This window comes from Phoxinus phoxinus, assembly GCF_949152265.1.
Source record: "Phoxinus phoxinus genome assembly, chromosome: 9".
Classification (NCBI taxonomy): Eukaryota; Metazoa; Chordata; class Actinopteri; order Cypriniformes; family Leuciscidae; genus Phoxinus; species Phoxinus phoxinus.
In genome coordinates, this window is record NC_136884.1 from 30,828,746 (window position 1) to 30,852,169 (window position 23,424).

Here is a 23,424-nt window from a genome sequence, read left to right on the forward strand (position 1 = left end):
GCCGCCCTCAAAGTACGTCTCTTGCGCGGATAATTGTGCTTATAATAGCTCTTTTTACAATCATACACCTCCCGCAATTTAGAATCAGCAGACACTGCATTTTACAACAATCACTGATTGTGCTCAGTGCTGTTTGGGTTTAACGTTAGGGAGAGAAGTGACAGCGCGCTGTGAAGAAAAAATGAAGCACTAACGTTAGACGAACGCGGCTAGTTTTTATATAAAACTTCTTTTTATAATCCTTGGAAGCCAAAATCGAAAATAAAATTAGACAAACTACCCAGATCAGATGTATATTTGATGGGCAGACTCTCTCGAAGCACTTGGCAGATATCATGAACATCGTCAGATAGATAGCTTCGCGAAATATTTTCTAACATTAGTGTTCAAAACTTAACAATCCATTGGATGTGCATCAAACTAACATATTCCAACATATTTCAAAATTTTAACATGCTTATTTGCGAAAATATACTTACAATTCAATTGTTCCTTTCCAGCGGTGTCCGCCATCTTGTGTAAACAAAAATTTACCGGCTTGCTGAGTCCGCAAGGTATTCTGGGTAATTTCATCTTCCACTTCGTTTTAAGCCTGCATCGGACCACACTATGTTTTGAGGGTTGATTTTAAGGGGAGAATACCACTCCCCCTTGCTCTTTAGAGTATTGGGACACCCTATCCCTACACGAGAACGCAAAAACAAGGGTTAGGGCAGAAATCTAGGGTAAAGGGAGGTATTGGGACAGGCCCTTAATGAGACAGTTATTGAGATTGTGGAGGAGTATAAGTATTTGGGTACTATTATTGATCATAAACTCCCCTGGTTAGCCAACACATTAGCAAGATACTCAAAAGCACAGCAACAGCTCTTTTTTTTTAAGGAAATTGCACAGTTTTAATGCAGAGACTAGTACCCTGACATTGTTCTATTTGACTTTTATTCAGAGTGTGGTGACTTTTGCCATCCAGTGCTGGGGGTGGGGGTCTTTCTATCCAGAACAGGAACATGCTGGACAAGGTGACAAAAATGGGTAGGAAAATTACTGGATCAGATGTGAAAAGCATCACAAATCTTACTGACCAGTATACCCTCAATTTGGCACTGAGGATACTGGAGGATCCATTGCACCCACTTCGCACAGAATTTTCCCTCCTCCCCTCTGGATGTAGATTTAGAATGCCCCGAACAAAAACTAAACGACATATTACATCATTTGTGCCGAGGAGCATTCAATTATTAAATGGATCATCTACGGGTACATAGATATATTTTAAAAGTGTATTATTGAATATTGAATATATATTTATTGATTGATTCTTTTAAGCTGTTGAACATTTTAGATGCGTATTATTGAATATATATCTATCTATTGATTCCTTAAGTTGTTGAATTGATGATTCTATGTCACTATTTGCTGTGTTATTGTTGTTTTTTATTCTATGTTTGTTTATTGTGGCTCCCATGAGTGTAAAACAAATTCCCCTCGGGGCAATAAAGGTTTCATTCAAACGTGTTCCTTATTATGTTTTATTAAGCCGTGCGCGCTGGTGTTTGCGTGAAATTCTGTTGTTGGGGGGGTGGGGGATTTAAAGCGGTTTATTTTTATATGGGAGAATTTCTTGCTTTTCAACCACGGTAAGAAAAAATCCATATGTCCCAGCCCTAGACGGTAATGTTTTCTCTTGGTTCATCTCAGTCCGTATGAATTAATTTTGTTAATATAAGTCGCACCTGACTATAAAGCCTGTTGTATGCTTCTGCGTCAACGCCACGCCGTAGCTACGCCGTCACTCCTACGGCGTCGTGGCCGTTTATGGTTCTGCGTCGGGTTGTGTTGCATCGCGGTGCATTTCACTGCGAGAACACTAGGGGGACGTTATCACAGCCCTTGTGGTCTGCGTTGCCTCGACGCGTAGTTACAATTTTTTGGAGGTGCACGTCGAGCTATGGCGGAGGGGGCGGAGAGGGGTTCGCGTCGACGCAAAAGGGTCTGCGGGGGTACGCCGTCGATTCGACGCAGAAGCATAAAACACGCTTAAGTCGTAGGACCAGCAAAACTATGAAAAAAAGTGCGACTTATAGTCCAGAAAATACGGTATATCAATTAATTTGGGACAGCAAAGAATGATTTTGACTTTGACTTACTAGTCATATGGTGTGTAACGTCTTGGAGATGTTGTCCGACAGGATAGCCGCTCCGATTCTGCTGGGGTGCAGGTGTCACGGGGTGACAAATAATCCCCGGAAATTATTCCCCAGAGAAGTGTTCCCGCTGGGGCACTTCCAGTGTAACACTGTCCCCGGGCCTGTGTGTTTGTCTGTCGTCATGACAACTAAACGGCAGATTGGCAACAGGTGTGGGGACTTCACATTGAGTGCCACGCCAGTATTGTGAGAGGATAAAACACAAGGGGAAGAGAAGGCTGGGTGTTGTGGTTTTTCTATCCTCCCCCGTTGATCTGGTGTGGTTCCCTCCCGTAGGGGAATGTTTATGGAGTGTTGCAGCTGAAGGATTATTGTGAAGGAAGAGGAGTGTTGCTTGCAGGACCCGAGGGGAGTAAGGAAGAGTGGAATTCGTCGCCTGGACTGGAAAAGAGTGAGATGAGTAATTGACAAATTGAATCTCATAAACGCATGTTTTCTACACTAAGTTGGATACTGGTTTGGAGTGCTCAGATCATGTTGTACACATCTCACGGAGTGAAATATACTGATTCCTTGTCGATCTCTTGCCTCCTCCTTGCCCATTGGAAACGGCGAAGTGAAGCCCGCTCGTAGTGGTGAGGAAAATATCCAGAATATCCTTCCCAACCTTGACGATCATCGGCTCTTTAGATCGAGACCTCTGGGTGAGTGTTGGCCCTATTTGCACTTGAAGAGTGGATTTGTAGTGCTGGAATTGACGTTTCCCCTCACGTTGCATGTTTGGAGTTGGATTGCTGTGTGTGTATGGAAGATTTATCTTTTATCGCCGTGCACTCCCCATGTGTCATGCTGGTCTACCGCTTACCACAAGAGCCTAGTAAGATCGATTATATTCACCTGTTGGATGTCAGAAAGAAAAGCCTCCGTGTGTCAAAATAACCTCTCTGTTTGAGAACTGTTTACCTCTGCTTGAAGTTTTGATTCTGTCTGTCCCAGCGAAAGCCCCGCTCAGCTTGTGACTTTGAGACTGCCGCAGCCCCGCAGTCCACCTGTATGGTACGAAGTATCGGTCCCCTGCAACACGTGTGAGAACTGTTCACCTCTGTTTGAAGCTTTGATTCTGTCTGTCCCAGCGAAAGCCCCGCCCAGCTTGTGGCTTTGAGTCTGCTGCAGCTCTGAAGTCCATCTGCATAGCGTGAAGTGTCTGTTCCCTGCAACACATGTGAGACTGTTTTCCTCTGCTTGAAGTCTTGATTCTGTCTGTCCCAGCGAAAGCCCCGCTCAGCTTGTGACTTGAGTCTGTTGCAGCCCTGAAGCCCACCTGTCCCTTACTTACCACTGTGAGTCTGGCACCAGCTCCAGAAGTAAGTGAGCCCCGACCCACCTTCTCACCTGTGAGACCAACCTCTTTTCATACAGTTTACAGAAGCTGAGAATATTTGTTTTTTATATAAATTACTTCATTTAAAAGATGCGATCTCAAGCTTTATGCCCGTGGGTATGTTTGCCTGTTTAACTGAATTTTCGCGGAGTTACAGATTATTTTCGAACGCGTTTCAAATTGGAGTTCATTGACAGAGAGAGTGCATAACTCACATCATGTTGATTTTTCTTTATTTGGCAAAAAGCAAAACACTTCATTTTTATTGTAAATATACAGAAAAAAAATAGAAACTGAACATGTATAACACGAAAATGAAAGATCAAAATTAACAGAGCATTTTGAGTTTATTTTGCATTGCTAAAAAAACACACGAGCAAAACGCGCCGGCGCGTTTTTGGTCCCCAGAGGGTTAAGATCGGGTGTTACCCGGACATTTATGTAAGGTGAACAGAAAGAGGAAGTAAAGAGTTTTTTCTTATGATTACTCCGTGTCCCGTCTCGTGCTTCCCGTTAACAGAACATGTTAACATAACATGGTGTCAGAAGTTAAAAGGAAACCAGTTTGTTATGTCGAGGCCACTATAAATACTCGGGAGAGAGTGTGAGCGGAGCGCAACTCTGTTAAGTGGACAGATAAGGGGAAAGCGATCGGAGAGCCGCTAGAAAAAAAAAGAACAAAGCGGAGATCAGAGAAGCATTGAGTGAGCGAGACGGAGAAAAAAGGAGGTGATAATGGATGATGAAGCAGCAAGTGTGCCACATCCGATGTCGTCGCTGATGCCTCCAGGCAAGTTTGATTTCTGCGATATGAGTGAATGGCCCAAATGGATGCGACGCTTTGAGCGTTATAGAATTGCGTCACGCCTAGACAAGCAGTCACAAGAATATCAGGTTAACCCTCTGGAGTCTAAGGTGTTTTTGGGGTCCTTGAGATGTTTTGACATGCCCTGATATTTGTATTTTTTTCAGTTGCTTATAAACATATTAATGGCAAAGGTGTAATTACACTCTATTTAGCACGAACATGACTATCATAATATGTGAGCAACATGTATGTACATGTTTGCATTTTTGAGAGAATATTATTTATGCGTGGTTATTCAAAAAACTCAAACTTAAATGTTCTGATATAAGACCACAAACGACAAACTTCACATATTCCCACAATACTTTTGACTAATGGATCTTGTCGGCTAGAGTATTTACTTCAAAATTATCTGAAAATCATCCGGGCTAATCGTTCACATTAATCATCCGGGCTAATCGTTCACATTAAACAATAGATTGATTTAAATTTTGTAAGACACTTTTTGTTTGGAAAGGCAATATGCAGGGGGGCGTGAATGATCCAACAAGGTCATGAATAATGTCCTCATTCACACATGAGAGACAAAGGAGACCTGCTAATGCTGCATACTAATGAGCCTAGGTGTCACTGAGCCACACAGAATGCAAAGAATGCAAAGACAACACACACACATATATACATACATACATACACACACACACACATATATATATATATATATATATATATATATATACATACATACATACACACACACACATATATATATATATATATATATATATATATATATATATATATATATATATATATATATATATATATATATATATTACTACAGAATTGGTTCAGAGTTGGAAACATCTTGAAAAAAAAGTGTATTTTTCCACAAACTGTGTAGGCCTATGCTTGCAAATTGTATAATATCCAAGGTAAACATTTCTAGTAATTGTGCAGTTAATTCTCATTCGTATTTTCAGAAAGTTTTGGATTATGTAGGCTATCCTCTCCCCAAATTTGTCACTAATAAAACACAAAAATAATTTAAAGAGAAGGCTTATATTGACCTTTTAAGATTTTGTTTGCACCTTGGAAATTAGGTTTTGATGTGGCAGTACAAACTTTATAATCTATCCAAAACGAAATGTTGTCTTTCATATTTCGTCTGTAACATCGTCTTTTATAATATAGCCTATATTAGGGCATAAATGTTAATTTGCAGTTTAAAATGTTGCTTATACAAAGACATTTTATTTCAACGTATTCAGTCGATTTTTACTCATCTCAGTAGCCAATATAGATAGTTTCATTCACACACACAGACGCGCGAGCTGTAACGTTAGTAAACAAACGCATGCACATGTGCCGTTCATTCATTCAAACACAGAAACGCGATTCACATTTAAACAGTCTTTTGCGGATTACAGACACCAGTTCATATCGCGATTAGAACAAAGCACTTACTGATGATCTGCAGCTGGATCCGTTGTTCGGCTACTCCAGCACGTTTGAGGTAAAATTTCCAGGATAATCACGATATTATTAGCAGAGCTTTTCCTCACAGCGAGTGTGTTGTCCAGCTGCTGTGGGCGTTGACTGGTTTGCATGTGTTGCTTCAGATAATCTGCGTTTGAATAGCGCGCGCTCTCGATGGGCGTGTCACATTAGCGGAGTAATGAGGTGCCAGAAGGATAATGAGCACAGCTGATCTCTCGCTCTTTTTATATAGATTACATAAACAGAGAATATTTGTTTTAGTTTTGAATTAGATAATTTAAAACTACACACTTAAATGATTATAGAGATATATAGCTCATGTCTGAGTGAATAGTATTCGCTGAGATTTGTATAAATTTAGAGACGTGCTTCAGAAAAAAAGTTCACGGAGACGGAGAGGCATAAAGCACTCCCTGTTTACTTTCTTTATTTTACAAAAGCACAATGTTTTATTTCGATTGTAAGTGGACACATAAAAAAGTAGACATTTAACAGCTTATTTTTTCATATTTCTTAAGTCTGTATGACCAAAACTGACGGAGTATTTTAGGTCTATTTTGCTGCTATGTAAAAAAAAACGAGCAAAACGCGCCCCCGCGTTTGCCGACCTCAGGGGGTTAATACGTTTATGTATACCATCGGTGACGAAGCTGAAGATATCCTGAATGTTCTTCCCCTGTCTGAAGAGGAGAAAAAGTCATTTTGAGAGAGTGAAAATGGCGTTCACACGGCATTGTGTAAGCAAACGCAATGTGATTTTTGAACGTGCACGTTTTAACAGACGTAATTAAGAGGCAAGAGAGAGTATAGAGGCTTTTACCACTGCTGTGCATGCACTGGCAGAACATGGTGAGTTTGGAGCTTTAACCCTCTGGGGTCTAAGGTGTTTTTGGGGTCCTTGAGATGTTTTGACATGCCCTGATATTTGTATTTTTTTCAGTTGCTTATAAACATATTAATGGCAAAGGTGTAATTACACTCTATTTAGCACAAACATGGCTATCCTAATATGTGAGCAACATGTATGTACATGTTTGCATTTTTGAGAGAATATTATTTATGCGTGGTTATTCAAAAAACTCAAACTTAAATTTTCTGATATAAGACCACAAACGACCAACTTCACATATTCCCACAATACTTTTGACTAATGGATGTTGTCGGCTAGAGTTTTTACTTCAAAATTATCAGAAAATCATCCGGGCTACTCGTTCACATTAAACAATAGATTGATTTAAATTTTGTAAGACACTTTTTGTTTGGAAAGGCAATATGCAGGTGGGCGTGAATGATCCAACAAAGTCATGAATAATGTCCTAATTCACACCTGAGAAGACAAAGACCTGCTAATGCTGCATACTAATGAGCCTTTCATTCAGGTGTCACTGAGCCACTAGAAAGAATGCAAAGACAACACAACACACACACACACACACACACACTAAATGAAAGGCTCATTAGTATGCAGCATTAGCAGGTCTTTGTCTTCTCAGGTGTGAATTAGGACATTATTCATGACCTTGTTGGATCATTCACGCCCACCTGCATATTGCCTTTCCAAACAAAAAGTGTCTTACAAAATTAATATATATATATATATATATATATATATTACTACAGAATTGGTTCAGAGTTGAAAACATCTTGAAAAAAAGTGTTTTTTTCCACAAACTCTGTATGCTTGCAAATTGTATAATATCCAAGGTAAACATTTCTAGTAATTGTGCAGTTAATTCTCATTCGTATTTTCAGGAAGTTTTTGAATATGTAGGCTATCCTCTCCCCAAATTTGTCACTAATAAAACACAAAAATAATTTAAAGAGAAGGCTTATATTGACCTTTTAAGATTTAGTTTGCACCTTGTAAATTAGGTTTTGATGTGGCAGTAAAAACTTTATAATCTATCCAAAACGAAATGTTGTCTTTCATATTTCGTCTGTAACATATCGTCTTTTATAATATATATTAGGGCATGAATGTTAATTTGCAGTTTAATATGTTGCTTATACAAAGACATTTTATTTCAACGTATTTAGTCGATTTTTACTCATCTCAGTAGGCAATATAGATAGTTTGCTAAAAGCTAAATTCATTCACACACAGACACGCGCGAGCTGTAGTAAACATATGTGCCGTTCATTCATTCAAACACAGAAACGCGATTCAAATTTAAACAGTCTTTTGCGGTTTACAGACACCATTTCATATCGCGATTAGAACAAAGCACTTACTGATGATCTGCAGCTGGATCCGTTGTTAGGCTACTCCAGCACGTTTGAGGTAAAATTTCCAGGATTATCACGATATTATTATTCCTCACAGCAAGTGTGTTATCCAGCTGTTGTGGGCATGGCCTGGTTTGCATGTGTTGCTTCAGATAATCTGTGTTTGTATAGCGCGCGCTCTCGATGGGCGTGTCAAATTAGCAGAGTAATGAGGTGCCAGAACGATAATGAGAACGGCTGATCTCTCTCTCTTTTTATATAGATTACATAAACAGACAATATTTATTTTAATTTTGAATTAGATAATTTAAAACTACACACTTAAATGATTATAGAGATATATATCTCATGTCTGAGTGAACAGTATTCAAAACTATATGTCTGAGTTTTGTTTAAGTTTAGAGACGTGCTTCAGAAAAAAAGTGCACGGAGAGGCAGAAATCACACCCTGTCTATTTTCTTTATTTTACAAAAGCACAATGTTTTATTTTGATTGTAAGTGGACACATAAAAAAGTAGACATTTAACAGCTTATTTTTTCATATTTCTTAAGTCTGTATGACCAAAACTGACGGAGTATTTTAGGTCTATTTTGCTGCTATATAAAAAAAAACTAGCAAAACGTGCCTGCGCGTTTGCTGACCCCAGAGGGTTAAGAGACGAACTGATAAGAGACAGAATTGTTGTTGGAATACAGGATGCAAGACTGTCTGAAAGTTTGCAACTTGATCCTGAGCTAGCACTGGAAAAAGCTATGATTAAAGTGAGGCAAAGTGAGGCTGTGAAGAGACAGCAGCATATCCTGCGTGGAAGTGCACGTGAGGTGCAAATAGCAGGGGATGTTCATGATTTAAGTTCAAAACCAAAACAGTCACAAAAGAAAGTGCAATGGCCAAGACAAAAAGGACCCAGTAAAGTGAATAAAGACAGTAAATCAACTGGGTGTGGAAAATGTTGAAATATATAGAGCCACAATTGGAGAGAGTGCCCTGCACGTGAAGCAGAATGCCGTAAATGCCACAAAAAGGTACATTTTGCAAAGCAGTGTTGGTCAGCTGGAACGGTTAATGACATCACGCAGGAGCGAGAAGAGCAGAACATTGAAGACTTTGCTTTCCTGGGAGAGGTGAGTTCAATAGAGACAAGTGAGTGGGTTGAACTGTTCACATTGAATGGTCAAAGCACTGAGTTCAAGCTGGACACTGGCGCAGAGGTTACTGCAATCCCAGAAAGCTATTTTTTGTCAGATATTTACGGCAAACTCCAATCACCCTGCAAAGTCCTATATGGGCCCGGGAACCAGGCCCTCGATGTTCAGGGCCTATTCCAGGGAGTGTTGAACATCAAAACTAAACAAGACATTTATGTAGTTAAAGGACTGTCCAAAGCACTGTTGGGACTTCCAGCAATAGAGGCTTTGCATTTGATTACACGTTTACACACTGTGCAGACTAAAACAGAAGAATTTGTCACTATCCAACTGTATTTAAAGGTCTGGGAAAATTGAAAGAGCCGTACAAGATCGAACTAGAGCAGGGAGCCATACCTTATGCATTGTCATCTCCATGTAGAGTTCCACTCCCTCTGCGAGACAAAGTGAAAGTTGAACTACAACGCATGGAATCCATAGGAGTGATATTCAAGGTCACCGAGCCGACTCCGTGGTGTGCAGGGTTGGTAGTTGTGCCTAAAGCTCAGGGGAAAATTAAATTGTGCGTAGACCTAACTCACCTGAACAAGTGGGTGCGTCGTGAGAGGCACATCTTACCAGCAGTCGATCATACGCTAGCCATGATAGCCGGGGCTAAAGTGTTTACGAAGCTTGATGCCATGTCAGGGTTTTGGCAAATTCCTCTGACAAAGGAAAGTTCGCTCCTGACCACTTTCATCACGCCATTTGGCCGGTACGCTTTTAACCGGTTACCCTTTGGGATTTCGTATGACACAGATGCTGGAGGGCTGTGCAGGAGTAGTTTGTCACGCAGATGATATTGTGGTGTATGGGAAAGACCTACAAGAACATAACGAAAGATTATGTGGTGGCAATTTTATGATATTCATTGATCTTTAGTAAAATATAGATGATTCAAAGAATCTCACATGTGTGTCTCTCACCTGTAGTGAGAGAAGGATTCTGTTTATGTACCTGGGGAGGCAGAAGGGGGAGACACTCCAGGAAACAGACGAGCAAGAACCTCTGACCTAGATGTCAGAGGGCCATTTGGTGCAGGGGGGGCTTAGTGGGCCAACTAGTGACGAATCTAAACTAGTGTTATGGCTTCCTTGTCTATGGAAAACTACTGGATGGAAAACTACTGGGGGGAAGGCTCTGGGGGGAAGAAGGCCTTGAAACTAAGATAAAAGCTAGTTGAGTCTGTCCGAGGGTGTCACTCTTCTGCACAGGGTAACAACTGTGTATTAGACTGCTCCTATTCTTGCAAGAATAAATACTTCTATTTTTATAATTTGACTCTGAGTGTCTCTTATGCAGTGATGTTTGTTTGATGCATTTTTGCCACAACAATTACATCAGGTTCTGAGCAAACTTGAAGAGAAAGGATTAATACTGAATGAGAAATGTGTCTTTGCCAAGGACAATATAATATTTGTTGGACACAGTGTTAATTCAGATGGAATTTCACCTGATTCTGGTGAGAGCCATAATGGATATATGCCTGAGCCCAGCTGTGTAGCTGATGTTAGGAGAGTCATGGGCATGGCAAATTATCTGGGCAAATTTGTGCCGCACCTGGCTTCATTCACATGTCCATTGAAAGATCTGCTGTCAGAGAAGAATGAATGGTGTTGGAGTACACCCCAGCAAGAGGCCTTTCAGAAACTAAAGAAAGAGCTCAGTTCAACACCAGTGTTGGCCCAGTATTGCCCAACATATGAGACTAGACTGTCAGCAGATGCTTCGTCGTTTGGATTAGGAGGAGTACTGACCCAAAAACGACTCCGCCAGTACGGCCAGTCTGGGTGGCCAGGGAAAAGTCACCTGCAGAAAGAGCTGTGGCCATATTGGCAAGAACGAGGGCATTTTTCCATTGCTGGAGACCTCCTTTTGAGAGGACAAAGGATTGTCATACCCAGATCCATGGGGCAAGAGATACTGAAAATTCTTCACGACAGCCATCAAGGGATTGTAAAATGCAGGGCCAGAGCGCAACAGTCGGTGTGGTGGCCGGGTATGTCAGTACACATAAGCCAGCTGGTGGAACGATGTAGTGTCTTTGCTCAACACAGGAATGCGTGGAGTGAGCCATTGTTGCCAACCCCCATTCCAGAAAGACCATGGCAACGTATTGGTACTGATCTGTTCTTCCGGGAGAAAGAGAATTGTCTGCTTGTCGTTGACTATTTTTCTCGGTACATTGAGGTGGCAAGACTTGAAGTATCTACCTCGAGCACAGTCATATCTGTTCTAAAAGAGGTGTTCTGTCGACATGGCATCCCAGAAACAGTGGTGTCGGACAATGGGCCCCAGTACAGTTCGGTTCTCTTTAACCCTCTGGGGTCGGCAATCACGCCGGCGTGATCTGCTCGCTTTTTTTCTTATCAGTGCAAAAGAGATTCAAAATACTCTGTTGGTTTTGATCTTACATTTATGTATGTAAGTGTTTTACATCATTCGATCCAGTTAAGTTTAAATTTTTTGTGTATACTCACAATAAAAACAAAGTGTTGTGTTTTTCGCCAAATAAAGAAAAATAAACATGATGCGAGTTCTGCCTTCTCTCTGTCAGTGAAGTCCATTCTGAAACGCGTCCGAAAATGAACTGTAACTCAGCGAATACTTGTCACTCAGGAACGAGAGATTTGTCTTTATGAAGCTAGAATTCTCTTCTTTTAAATGAAGTAATTTATATTAAAAAACACATATTCTTAGTTTATGTAATCCGTTTGAAACCAAGGAGAGACACAGTTTTTCGTTCTCCCTTCATTATTTTTAATGAGCTGAGGCCGACACGCCCCCCGGCGCTATTCACATGCTAATAGTTTAGGTGATCTATACGCCTCGCACACGCCCTCCAATCAATGCCATGAAAAGACGCAGTTTCTCGTCAGACTCACGGATAGTTCATCGCGTTTTGAGGATGGCACGCTTCTCCGGTAAAGTCGTCCTCCAGATGATTATGGACAGCGAGGAAGAATTCACCTTTTCCTCAGAGAAAGATCGCAACAGACGAAGAGCAGCTCCATTTTCAAGAGCGAATTGATCCCACAGAGGATACAAGTTTGAGTAAGTTGTTTAGTGTTATATAATTCTTTTTCTGATTATATAGAACTCATATGAATTTTCAGACTATATTTTGCTTTGTTTTGGTTAGCTTTTGACATCTTACAGGAAAGATTGCCTTACAATATCCCTAACATTCGTGTATATGGTCGTGTAAACTGTTTCAATGTGATATTACTCTCTAAACATATTTGTATTATATTTCACTCCGGTTTGATTAGCTTATAACACTGATTATCATGCTAAAAATACTGACTTTTGCGTAATGTAGCTTATTTGCGAATATCTGCTTAAAGGAACACTTCACCTCTGGAAAGATGAATGTGTATTTAAAATGGGTCATTTATGTAGAAGAAATGTGAAATTATTTTTGAATTTGGAGCCTTCTAGACTGAGAAAAGCCAGAAAATGTATTTTTGGCTTATGGGGATGAAAGACAACAACTCCCAGAATGCACTTGCTTCGCTGCCCTAGGAGGCCACGCCTACCGGTAAGAGATTGCAGTAAACAACAAGGCTATGCTACTAGTGAGTCTCCGTGAGTCTGCCCAGTATTTTGATGTCACCCAAAATGTCCAGGATTCGGCTTTTGCCTTCTTCAGTCGCCATTCCTCATGTTTACTGTGACGAGCAGGAACGAGACTGACGGCCGCGGAGAACGATGCGAGTCCGGTGGCGTGATTACTGATGAGCGGCGCCGGCGCCTGTGAGACGCACCGGTCTCGTATCTCTCACGGAGGAGCGGGAATTTTCCTAGCAATGTTAAAACGCACATCAAACGATCACTTGTTTAGCGTTCATGTAAACACTACATTCAGATTCACCAATCGGAATGAATTCAGTTAGATTGAAACAAAAGGTGTGCATGTAAACTATGAATGCGACTGCAGAAAGCAAAAGCCGAATCCTGGACATTTTGGACGATCTCGACGGCCGGACATGTCCGGGAAAAAGAGGATGGTCACCGCTACTACTCAGCTTTCTCCACAGAATAAGAAACTGTTAGCTTAGCTTCTAAATAAAGAATGGCTGACATTATATGTAAGTTACATTCTGTGAGTGAGATCCCTCTATGGGCGGGTTGAAAACATGCGGAACAGCGCCTTCTACTGGATAAATGATGAGCTAGTGTTTGTAGTCTTACCCTTATTCAAAGAAATTTGACTTCCTGCTTTTTATGACGCAAATTGACGATTTTTGCGTCATAAAAAGCAGGAAGTGGAATACTTAAATCCTTATTTCTCCCATCTCAGGGGAAAATAAGGGAATAAACCATGACCATTCGAAAATGTGACTGGGTTTCTAAAGATACAAAGTCTAATGCAAATGGGTGAAGTGTTCCTTTAAGTGTAAATATGATTTCGTGCAAATATATTTCAGCCTCCGGTAAAATGTGATAGGCCTACTGTCTAAATACTAGACATTATATTTTTATATATAAATGTTCGGTTTTGGTTAGCCTATGACACTTATCTTGCTAAAATATTGCCACAGATGATTGTGAATACAGGTGTAAATGTTTGAAATGCTCTAAATGCGTGCGGTCTATATGGCCATCAACAGCTCGCGGTGACGCGATCTATGGCCCATAAATAGATATTTCTCCGTCATATGGCCCATTAACAGATATATAGACTACATGCATTGTGCGTCCATACCCATTAATCGCCCATCTTTGGATAATGTATGCTAACAGTTGTTTTTATTTTTTTAGGAATGTGTATGCATCACGCTCTCCAGCACGGCAGAGGGACACGCAGGTGTCGTTCAGTTCTCAATCGAGAATGATAGAAAGTGCACAGACGTAATATTTTACTGATGAAATGTAATTGTGTTTACATCGTCATAATATACAAGTGGGGCCTACCTATTCTTGTGTGAAATTACAAAAACTGTTGTCTTTTTTTAAGATAATGATAATTGATAATGATAATAATACAGTTTCTTTGATTGAGTTATCAACAGATGTGACAATGAACATGTCCAAGCACTTGTCCCGAAGAGAGCCAAGGCAAACAAGCAACAGGTCCAAGTCCACCCTGTCATGGAAAACCGAGACTGATGTTGACATGGTTCCACAGACTGCACGATTCCTGCCCGCACGGGAAACTGGACCGCAACTGAGCTCTGTTGACTCACATTCGCCCATGAGTCTGTTTGTAACAGTATACACTACCTTTCTTTCTTTTTTTGAAAGGATGTGTTAAGTTATATTGTTAGGAAAGATTTATATTTTGAATAAATGCTTTTCTTTTTAATCAGTGAATCCTGAAAAAAGTATCACAGGTTATAAAAGAATATTAAGCAGCACAACGGTTTCCAACATTGATAATACCTGATTATCAAATCATGATATTAGATTGATTTCTGAAGGATCATGTGACACTGAAGACTGGAGTAAGGATGCTGAAAATTCAGCTTTGATCAAAGAAATAAATGATATTTTAAAGTATATTAAAATAGAAAATAATTATTTTAAATTGTAATAATATTTCATAATATTACTGTTGTTTCTGTATTTTTTATCAAATAAATGCAGCCTTCTTCCAAAAATATTAAAAATGGTAATGTGTCCAAACGTTTGACTGGTACTATGTTTATATATGTACGGTAGCACTGTGGTCTTGTGAGGCACAACATTTAGTTCATCCACATAGAGGAATTACAATAAAACAGATTGAAAAACAAAACCTTTGAATCTCCTCTCATTCTCAGATTCTCCTCTCTGCCTCACAGTACCGTGATGGGGCATTAGCCATTGGGGGAGTGTCTATTGTCTCCCCTCATTCATATTCATGGCCATCAACACCCCTACGCATATAGCAGTGCTGGCACAAAAACTGACTTACAAAGTTTAAATCGTTATATTGTTGATGTTGTTTTTTTTCACATCATTTTGTAGTAAACATTCTAGCCTACAAGAATGGTAACTCAAAAGTCTTGTGCCAAACTATTCAGTATGAGTTATATGGGCTCATTGCAGCGACAATTTCCCCCCCAAAACATACTAAATATATAATACAGCTGCTTATGGGAAGGCAAATTCGCACTACTCTACCTCAGCTTCCGAAAAAGGTGTTTCCGTGCTGGCCTGGAAGGAGAGAGTTCCGGTTTAATGAAACAACAGGAAGGAGAAAACAGCAGGTGTACTACAACAGACGTGACAGGGCTCGGCCCCTGCCAGTTTTGCAGCCAGGACCAAATGTGTGGTTGCCATTGGAGAAAATGCAGGGATCTGTGGTGTCTCAGTCATCAGCCCCAAGATCTTATTTGATTGGCACAGAAGATGGAGTAATTCAGAGAAACCGGGCTCATCTCCGGCCTATTCATCAGTCAGAACAAGTGCCGTCATCGGATACTGAGTCTGAGAGTAACGGCCAGCCTATGTCTGTTGCAGTAGATAGTGAAGAACATTCTTATGTGACCCGCTCAGGAAGAGTGTCACACTCACCTAGAAGGATGGACTTGTAGAAGAGAGATATGTAGGGAAAAGAGTTAATAGAATATTATTAGAGTATATTGTTTTTGCATAGAGTTGAAAAGCGGGAGTTTCTTTATTTAACAGGGGAGGTGTTCTGTAAGGGAATAATTGTTTAAGGTCGGGTGTTACCCAGACATTTATGTAAGGTGAACGGAAAGAGGAAGTAAAGAGTTTTTTGTTATGGTTACTCCGTGTCCCGTCTCGTGCTTCCTGTTAACAGAACATGTTAACATAACAGTAATAAGTTTTATTAATTAAAGGTTTCATTTTCTTAAGAAAATGGAGCCTTCAGTTTGTTACTCTTACCGTATTTTCCGGACTATAGGTCGCACTTTTTTTCATAGTTTGGCTAGTCCTGCGACTTATAGTCAGGTGCGACTTATATATCAAAATTAATTCAGACTGAGATTAATCAAGAGAAAACATTACCGTCTACAGCCACGAGAGGGCGCTCTAGTTGGCGGAGTTGTTCAGAAGCGACACAGAGGATGAAGAAAATTCAATGGATTCAGTGTTGTGGAGTGGGAGCTTGGTGAACGTGTTTACCAGTAACTAGTGATGGGCAGATCGAGGCTTTCGTGAAGCAATGAAACAGTTGAACCAAATGGTCCATATTGTTTCGAGGCTTCGAATCAATCCGACACTCGTCTCCACAGTGACACCTAGTGGTCACTTGCAGGTGTTGATCTGAAACAACCTTGACGAGCCATTCAAACATCTGCGCTTCGGGATCTCGCAAAGCTTCGGAACGAGTGTTTCGCGTCAGCCATCCCTACCAGTAACTTGCTTGTTGGACTCGCTGGCTTATGTTAATTTAGCCTATTCAGTCTCCCAGGTATATGTTCTGGATACCTATTCAGCCTGTTGTTCTGTGTGCTATTGTGTAGTTGAATAACTTGCCTTTCCAGATTAAATGTCTGTTCTTGGTCTTGGATTTTGTGAAATAAATTTCTAAATAAATGCGATTTATAGTCCAGTGAGTGTTTTTTCCTCTTCATGACACATTTTTTGACTGATGCGACTTATACTTTGGAGCGACTTATAGTCCGGAAAATACAGTACTAATGTTTTTCTGTGTAACTTTACAATCAATATTTCCTCTTTTTTGTCATAACATAAAGCTGGTAAACCTGGTAACTATTGTAAGATATGCACATGGGTACCAGAGAGTCATGTGACCATCTATATCAGAGGTCGGGATAATCACTGGCAAGGCACATGCCAATAGCTTATGTATTTAATTTGAGGTAATCATTCCTCACAGAGCCTGTTTTATTATGTTAGGTGCTATAAATACTATTTTAAACTCTGAGATTTGAACCATTCATGACAATTGATTCAAATGACCAGAGGTGTGTGCTTCTAAGACTATCCCTCCACATCCAATAAGAATGCTGACCGCTTATATATAAAAAATATATAAAAAAAATTATTAAAAGAACAACAACAACCAAACTTTAGTCACAAAATATGTGCCACTATATTGATCTCAACAGAAAATAACTTTGACTCAGAGATAAACATCTACTGAACCCGGAACACCCCTTTGATTCTGATTAACAATTAACTTGAACTACTTATTTATCTGGAGCAATATAAATCATGTACAAAAGACAGTAAATCAGGACACTATAAAAGGAACACGAGAGGCTGTGAGGACGACAGAGCAAGAGCTGGAAACAAACATCAGTGAAGAATGAAGGGTTTAGTCTGTTTACTGCTGCTGTTGGAAACCTTTGTGTGTGTCGTACAGCATCAGGTAGATGGAGGACTCAATGAGAATGAGATCAGTCAACAGCTCAGATCTGAGGACGCAAGACAGAATCCCCCTCAAACAGACACTTTGAGAGATGCAGCTTCAACTGACAGCCAACAAAACTACCATCTGTGTTTCACTGACATCCATGCAGCGCTGAGAGAACTGACCGCCACAGTTACAGAGCAGAAAACAAACATCAGAGAACTGACCGCCACGGTTACAGAGCAGAAAGCAAACATCAGAGAACTGACCGCCACGGTTACAGAGCAGAAAGCAAACATCAGAGAACTGACCGCCACGGTTACAGAGCAGAAAGCAAACATCAGAGAACTGACCGCCACGGTTACAGAGCAGAAAGCAAACATCAGAGAACTGACCGCCACGGTTACAGAGCAGAAAGGAAACATCAGAGAACTGACCGCCACGGTTACAGAGCAGAAAGCAAACATCAGAGAACTGACCGCCACGGTTACAGAGCAGAAAGCAAACATCAGAGAACTGACCGCCACGGTTACAGAGCAGAAAACAAACATCAGAGAACTGACCGCCACGGTTACAGAGCAGAAAGCAAACATCAGAGCTTTAGAGACGCGACTGAGTGAACAACAGACGTTTATCCTGGAAGAGCTGAACAAGAAAAATGATGGTACATCATCAAAACATTCACTCATGATCCTCAAAGTAAAACACCAATGAAATACATTGCATAGTGTATATGTTAGTGTAAAGTTGAGTGTATATTGTGTAAATGTTATTATCTATTACAATAATCAGTGTAAATGTCATTTAACCGAATCTTTATTCCTTCACAGAAATATCAAATCTTACTCTGGGTCAAGTGGAGTTGAGAAAGGAAAATAGAGGTGAAAGTGTGCTTGAATGATGTTAAATTCAGTCTATACATTCTCAGTGTAATAGAGTAATATATCACAATATCACTTATGTTTTTCAATATCAGACAGAGAAATAGCTTTTTCTGCTGGACTGATGCAATCTGGCAGTGGATATATTGGTCCTTTTACCACTGAGATCACACTAACCTACAGGAACGTCTTCACAAACATAGGGAACGCCTACAACCCAATCACAGGTAATTATCAATGAAACGAGTCATAAAACTCAGTTTATAGTAATGAAAACCCTTCTGCTCCATTCAGACCTCTCTGCAGTTGTATAATGTGTGTAAGAGAATTAAATGATCTGCCGTCTCTCAAAACTATTACACAGTGTATTTAGTAATTAAAGGTGCTCTAAGTAACTTTTTTTACCTCAACTGAACAGCTTCGGAGTCATTGGAATAGTTATATGACTTTTTTCGGGTTGAATGGTGGTCGTCTCGCACCCCCCAAGCGCCTGTGAGCGGAAAAAACGCACTTGCAACTTTTGAACCGGCGGGCCGCCAGACGCGGAGTCAGGAAGTATCGCGTGATATCAGGTCTCGCGATGTAGACAATTGCTTTACGGCAAAAAGAAATCTGCTAAAATTCTATCATTATTGCACTCCCTCGCGCTGTTCGAACCCGAATGAAGACAACGTTGTAAAGAATGTCCCGTCTGCTCTGATTTCGTTGATCTACTAGCCTCTGGTATCTGAGAGTCGACAGCGAGTTTTTTGACAGTGTTGTCAAATAACTATTCCGAAGCTGTAGGGGGCGCTCTATAGAGAAACCTGCGAGCAAAAAGCGACAATATAGCGAAGAAATTTGCGAACCTGCTTAGCCCTGCTTTAAGTGATCATACAGGAAACATCTGATTCTTTATATCTTGTTATTTGATTTAGGTATTTTCACAGCCCCGCTGAAAGGAGCGTACATGTTCAGAGTCTCTGTATTTGGTCATGGAGGAACTCCAGCAACTGTAACCATTGATAAGAATGGAGAGCGTACGGTTATAGCACATGATGTTCAGGCTCAGGCTCAGGATCGGTTAAACTCCTCGAATGGAGTTGTGTTGATCCTGGAGGTTGGAGATGTTGTCTATGTGAGACTTTGGTCTGGCAGGAGGATAGCAGATGACAGCTACAGTAACCACAGCACTTTCAGTGGTTTCCTACTGTTTCCCTTAAGATAACAAGAGCTTTGCAGAATGTGATTCCAATAATTCTGAACCTTCAGCGTATGACTTAAAATTAAAATCATGAAGAATCATTAACATATGAATCTGTATTAATGTGGGCTTCTAATGTGTGTTTGACATTCGCAATATATTACTGTATAAAAGTTTGAGCTGTCTATAAATGTAACTTTGTATAAAGAGTTTCAGCACAGAGACATGACCCATGAATATCACATGACTCAAAAGTGTTCTGTTAAAAAGATATTATTTAACAATATTAGATTTACTACTTTAAGTGTATTTGTTGCTGATCCTTGATCTGTATCTCTTCACCCTACATAAATAAACAAGAGAATAAAGAGACATTGTAGCATTTTCTTTTCCTCATATTTTCGTGAATATTTCCCCAACATTGTTTGCTTTGAAGCATTCATGACATCATGATTACCAATCAAAATAACTGATTATGTGGTGGCATTTTCTAGATTTTTTTTTAGAGTTTTATTTATAATTAGGACTGCACATTTACCAGATAATGTATTATGTTTGATGCACAATAGTCACGCATGACAAAGAACAAACAAAATGCTGTTTATTTTGGTCTCTTACCAAATTGTGATACATTTTAACTTTTAAAACAACCTCGCAACTTTTCTTGTCGGTCTTCGTACACGATGTAACTACAGAAGAGTCAAGTTTTAAATAGGAAAAATATCTAAACTCTTTGGCCATTTTTGAGAGAGATGCTAACGGTCTCATCAGATTCAATGATCTATGCTAAGCTACGCTAAAAGTGATACCGTCAGACCTGGAGATCGGCTGAGTGGATTTGAAAACAGTAAAACTCAACTGTTTAACTCTTGGGGAGTTGAAAAATGAGCCTATTTCCCAAAAAAGTGGGGTGTTCCCTTAATAGCATTATCACAGGATGGGCAATATGACCAGAATCTATAGGCTAAGCAAACCTAATACTTTTAGTTATTCTAATTTAATGGCATATTTTTTAAAGAGATTTACAAATTTGAACTTGAATGTAAAGCACAACGCTATTCAGGCTTTGACTTTCTGAAATATGCAAACTTTTAGAGAATAGGTGGATGTCGAGGCAGAGGACAAAGGAGACGAAGGACCTCCCTCATCTGCAGATGATCCGTTCTTACTGTCCTGCACAATACAACAGCTGTCAAACTGCACATCATACAATAATCTCTGTCTAAGAACAGATGCACTGTTTAATGACATGAATGTACGGATTTACAAATAAATATTTTTATTTAGATATTTTATTTATTCTTCATTTTTATTAAATTGTGACGAGATCCATATGCGGTTTATTGATTAACAGCAAGTTCACAGTACAGTCAGGCGTGGGTCTTATTACCAGTAGGCAAGGCAAGGCAAGTTTATTTATATAGCACATTTCATACACAGTGGTAATTCAAAGTGCTTTACATAGAAGAAATTGAAATAATTACATAAATAATAAAAGAAATAAGAATAATTAAAACAGTTTAAAAAATAAAATACAGTGCAAACAGTCGGACGACCAGTATTGCCCAGTGGGGCCCCCACAGAGCACGTTTCACTTTTGCTGTTTTAAACAAATAGCGAACTAGTGTTAATTTTGTCACCTATTTTTAATTTAGTCTTAGTCTTAGTCTTGTGCCAAATGTCCTTGTTAGTTTTAGTCATATTTAGTCATTCACATATCTTTTTTTTGTTAGTCTAGTTTTAGTCGACTAAAAGTCTCATCATTTTAGTCTAGTTTTAGTCAAAAGAGAACTTAAGGTATCTTAGTCAAGTTTTAGTCGACTAAAAGTCTTTTCATTTTAGTCAAGTTTTAGTAAAAAAAAAATTCTTCTTTTTTTTAATAACACATTATTACTGAGATTATTTCTGATTAACATTTCAGTAAAAAAGTGTTTCACATCTCAAATATTGGTAAAATGTCATAATTACCTGACAAAATACACTTGTTGAATGATTTTTGTTGAATGCAATGCAACTGTTAAACATGTCTGGTTTTCAATTTCTGATTTAGGAGACACATTTACAAATGATGAAACTGTTCTGTATTTTATTTTAACCATCACAATTCAAAGCTGGGTCCCAACAGACTCCGACTGAAGTTACAAAGGCGCGGGAAGAGGTTTCAGGGGGTGCTGAGTTTTTTCAGTCACCACTTTTGAATAAGAAACAATATCAAGACTATAAAACTTGTCAAAACTCCGCGAATCACAAGTGTATCGTGGGAACACTCGTTTAAACATCGCATACACTCGAACTTGACTGCACATCACATTTTTTTGCTTTATTGATACTGCTTTTAATCGTAATGCAACGGTCCGGTTAACGGGACATAACCTAAAGAAAAGGGTTAGTCTGTCATGTACAATAAAAAAGCCTGCGCAGCGACAGGAAATATAATTTAACACAAAAAGCCTGCCTAGTGCTGACGTTAGACGGTGGACTTGCGCTCATGATTGTTTTTTTTTTTTTTTGAGCGGCGTGTGGACGAATTCTTTCTACGCACACACACCATTTTATGTAACAATCTGTGTGTATGTTTAAACATTTTTTTTTTTAAATGGCTCGTTCGAATTCTAATGTAGAATGCGCTTCTAACACACCGTTGCCATGAAAAACAGCATTGCCATGGATCGTTGCCACACAGGATTCTAACCGTAGACGGAGCGCATTATTTTCTTTAGTGGAAGCAATACAATCGTAACCTGCATAATGTATGTGCCAAAACAAACACCATAGCTTCGTAATGTTACTTGAGCAACAGCGCAAACTCATTCGGAATATTTTAAAGGCGTACAGCTGATGAAAAAGCAGAGACGATTGTAGACGAAAATGAAGAGAGATTTTATCTTAGTTTTTATTTTATGCAAAACATTTTCGTCTCGTCTTTTTTCGTCAACAATAATGCATGTTAATTTAGTCTTAGTCAGCGTTTTTGAACAGTAGTGCAGTCTCGTCATCGTCTCGTCTTAGTCATGGAAAAAAAGGTCGTTGACGAACATATTTCGTCTCGTCTCGTCTGACGAAATTAACACTACAGCGAACCTCTATACTCTCCATAGTATAGCTAATCTTCACTCGCCTCGTCGGAGTGAAGCTCTCCCGTTCCCCTTCAAAATCTCTTCCAATCAGACAGCCCTGATAATTAATAAAATCTTCCTGAATCACAGTTTGGAAAATAAAATAATAAAATACAGTGCAAGCAGTCGGACATAAATTACATTAACCGGTAGCTATTTATAGATCTTTCTTTTAAAAGGATCTTCTTACGACTTACATGTATCAACTTTCTTTTCTCTTTCAATCTTCTTACGACTTACGACTTCCATCTATCAACTTTCTTTTCTCTTTCAATCTTCTTACCATCTATCAACTTTCTTTTCTCTTTCAATCTTCTTACGACTTCCATCTATCAACTTTCTTTTCTCTTTCAATCTTCTTACGACTTCCATCTATCAACTTTCTTTTCTCTTTCATTTACTTGCACATTCTTTTCACTTTCCTTAGCCCTGCATTCACATTCTTAGTTCTTTCTCAGACGAAAACTTTAATATCGTCATTCAAATACTGTTCTACAATGCTCATTCAGTAAATGCAAAGCTAAACAGATGTGTTTTGAGTCTGGATTTGAATGTGGCTACTGTAGGAGCACACCTGATCTCTTCTGGAAGCTGGTTCCAGCTGCGGCTGGCATAATAGCTAAAAGCAGACTCTCCTTGCTTTGAGTGAACCCTTGGTATTTCTAGTTGATGTGATCCTAATGATCTGAGTGATCTGTTGGGTTTATATTCAGTGAGCATA

General features: G+C 39.5%; 1 long non-coding RNA gene across 1 annotated transcript; it reads left to right on the plus strand.

The window, feature by feature from the left end:
* The first annotated feature begins 18,349 nt into the window (after window positions 1–18,349).
* LOC307004678 lies at window positions 18,350–19,389 on the plus strand. The gene is made up of 3 exons (XR_013799100.1): window positions 18,350–18,404; window positions 18,500–18,631; window positions 19,322–19,389. It is a non-coding gene; the product is annotated as an uncharacterized lncRNA (long non-coding RNA).
* The last annotated feature ends 4,035 nt before the right edge of the window (window positions 19,390–23,424 follow it).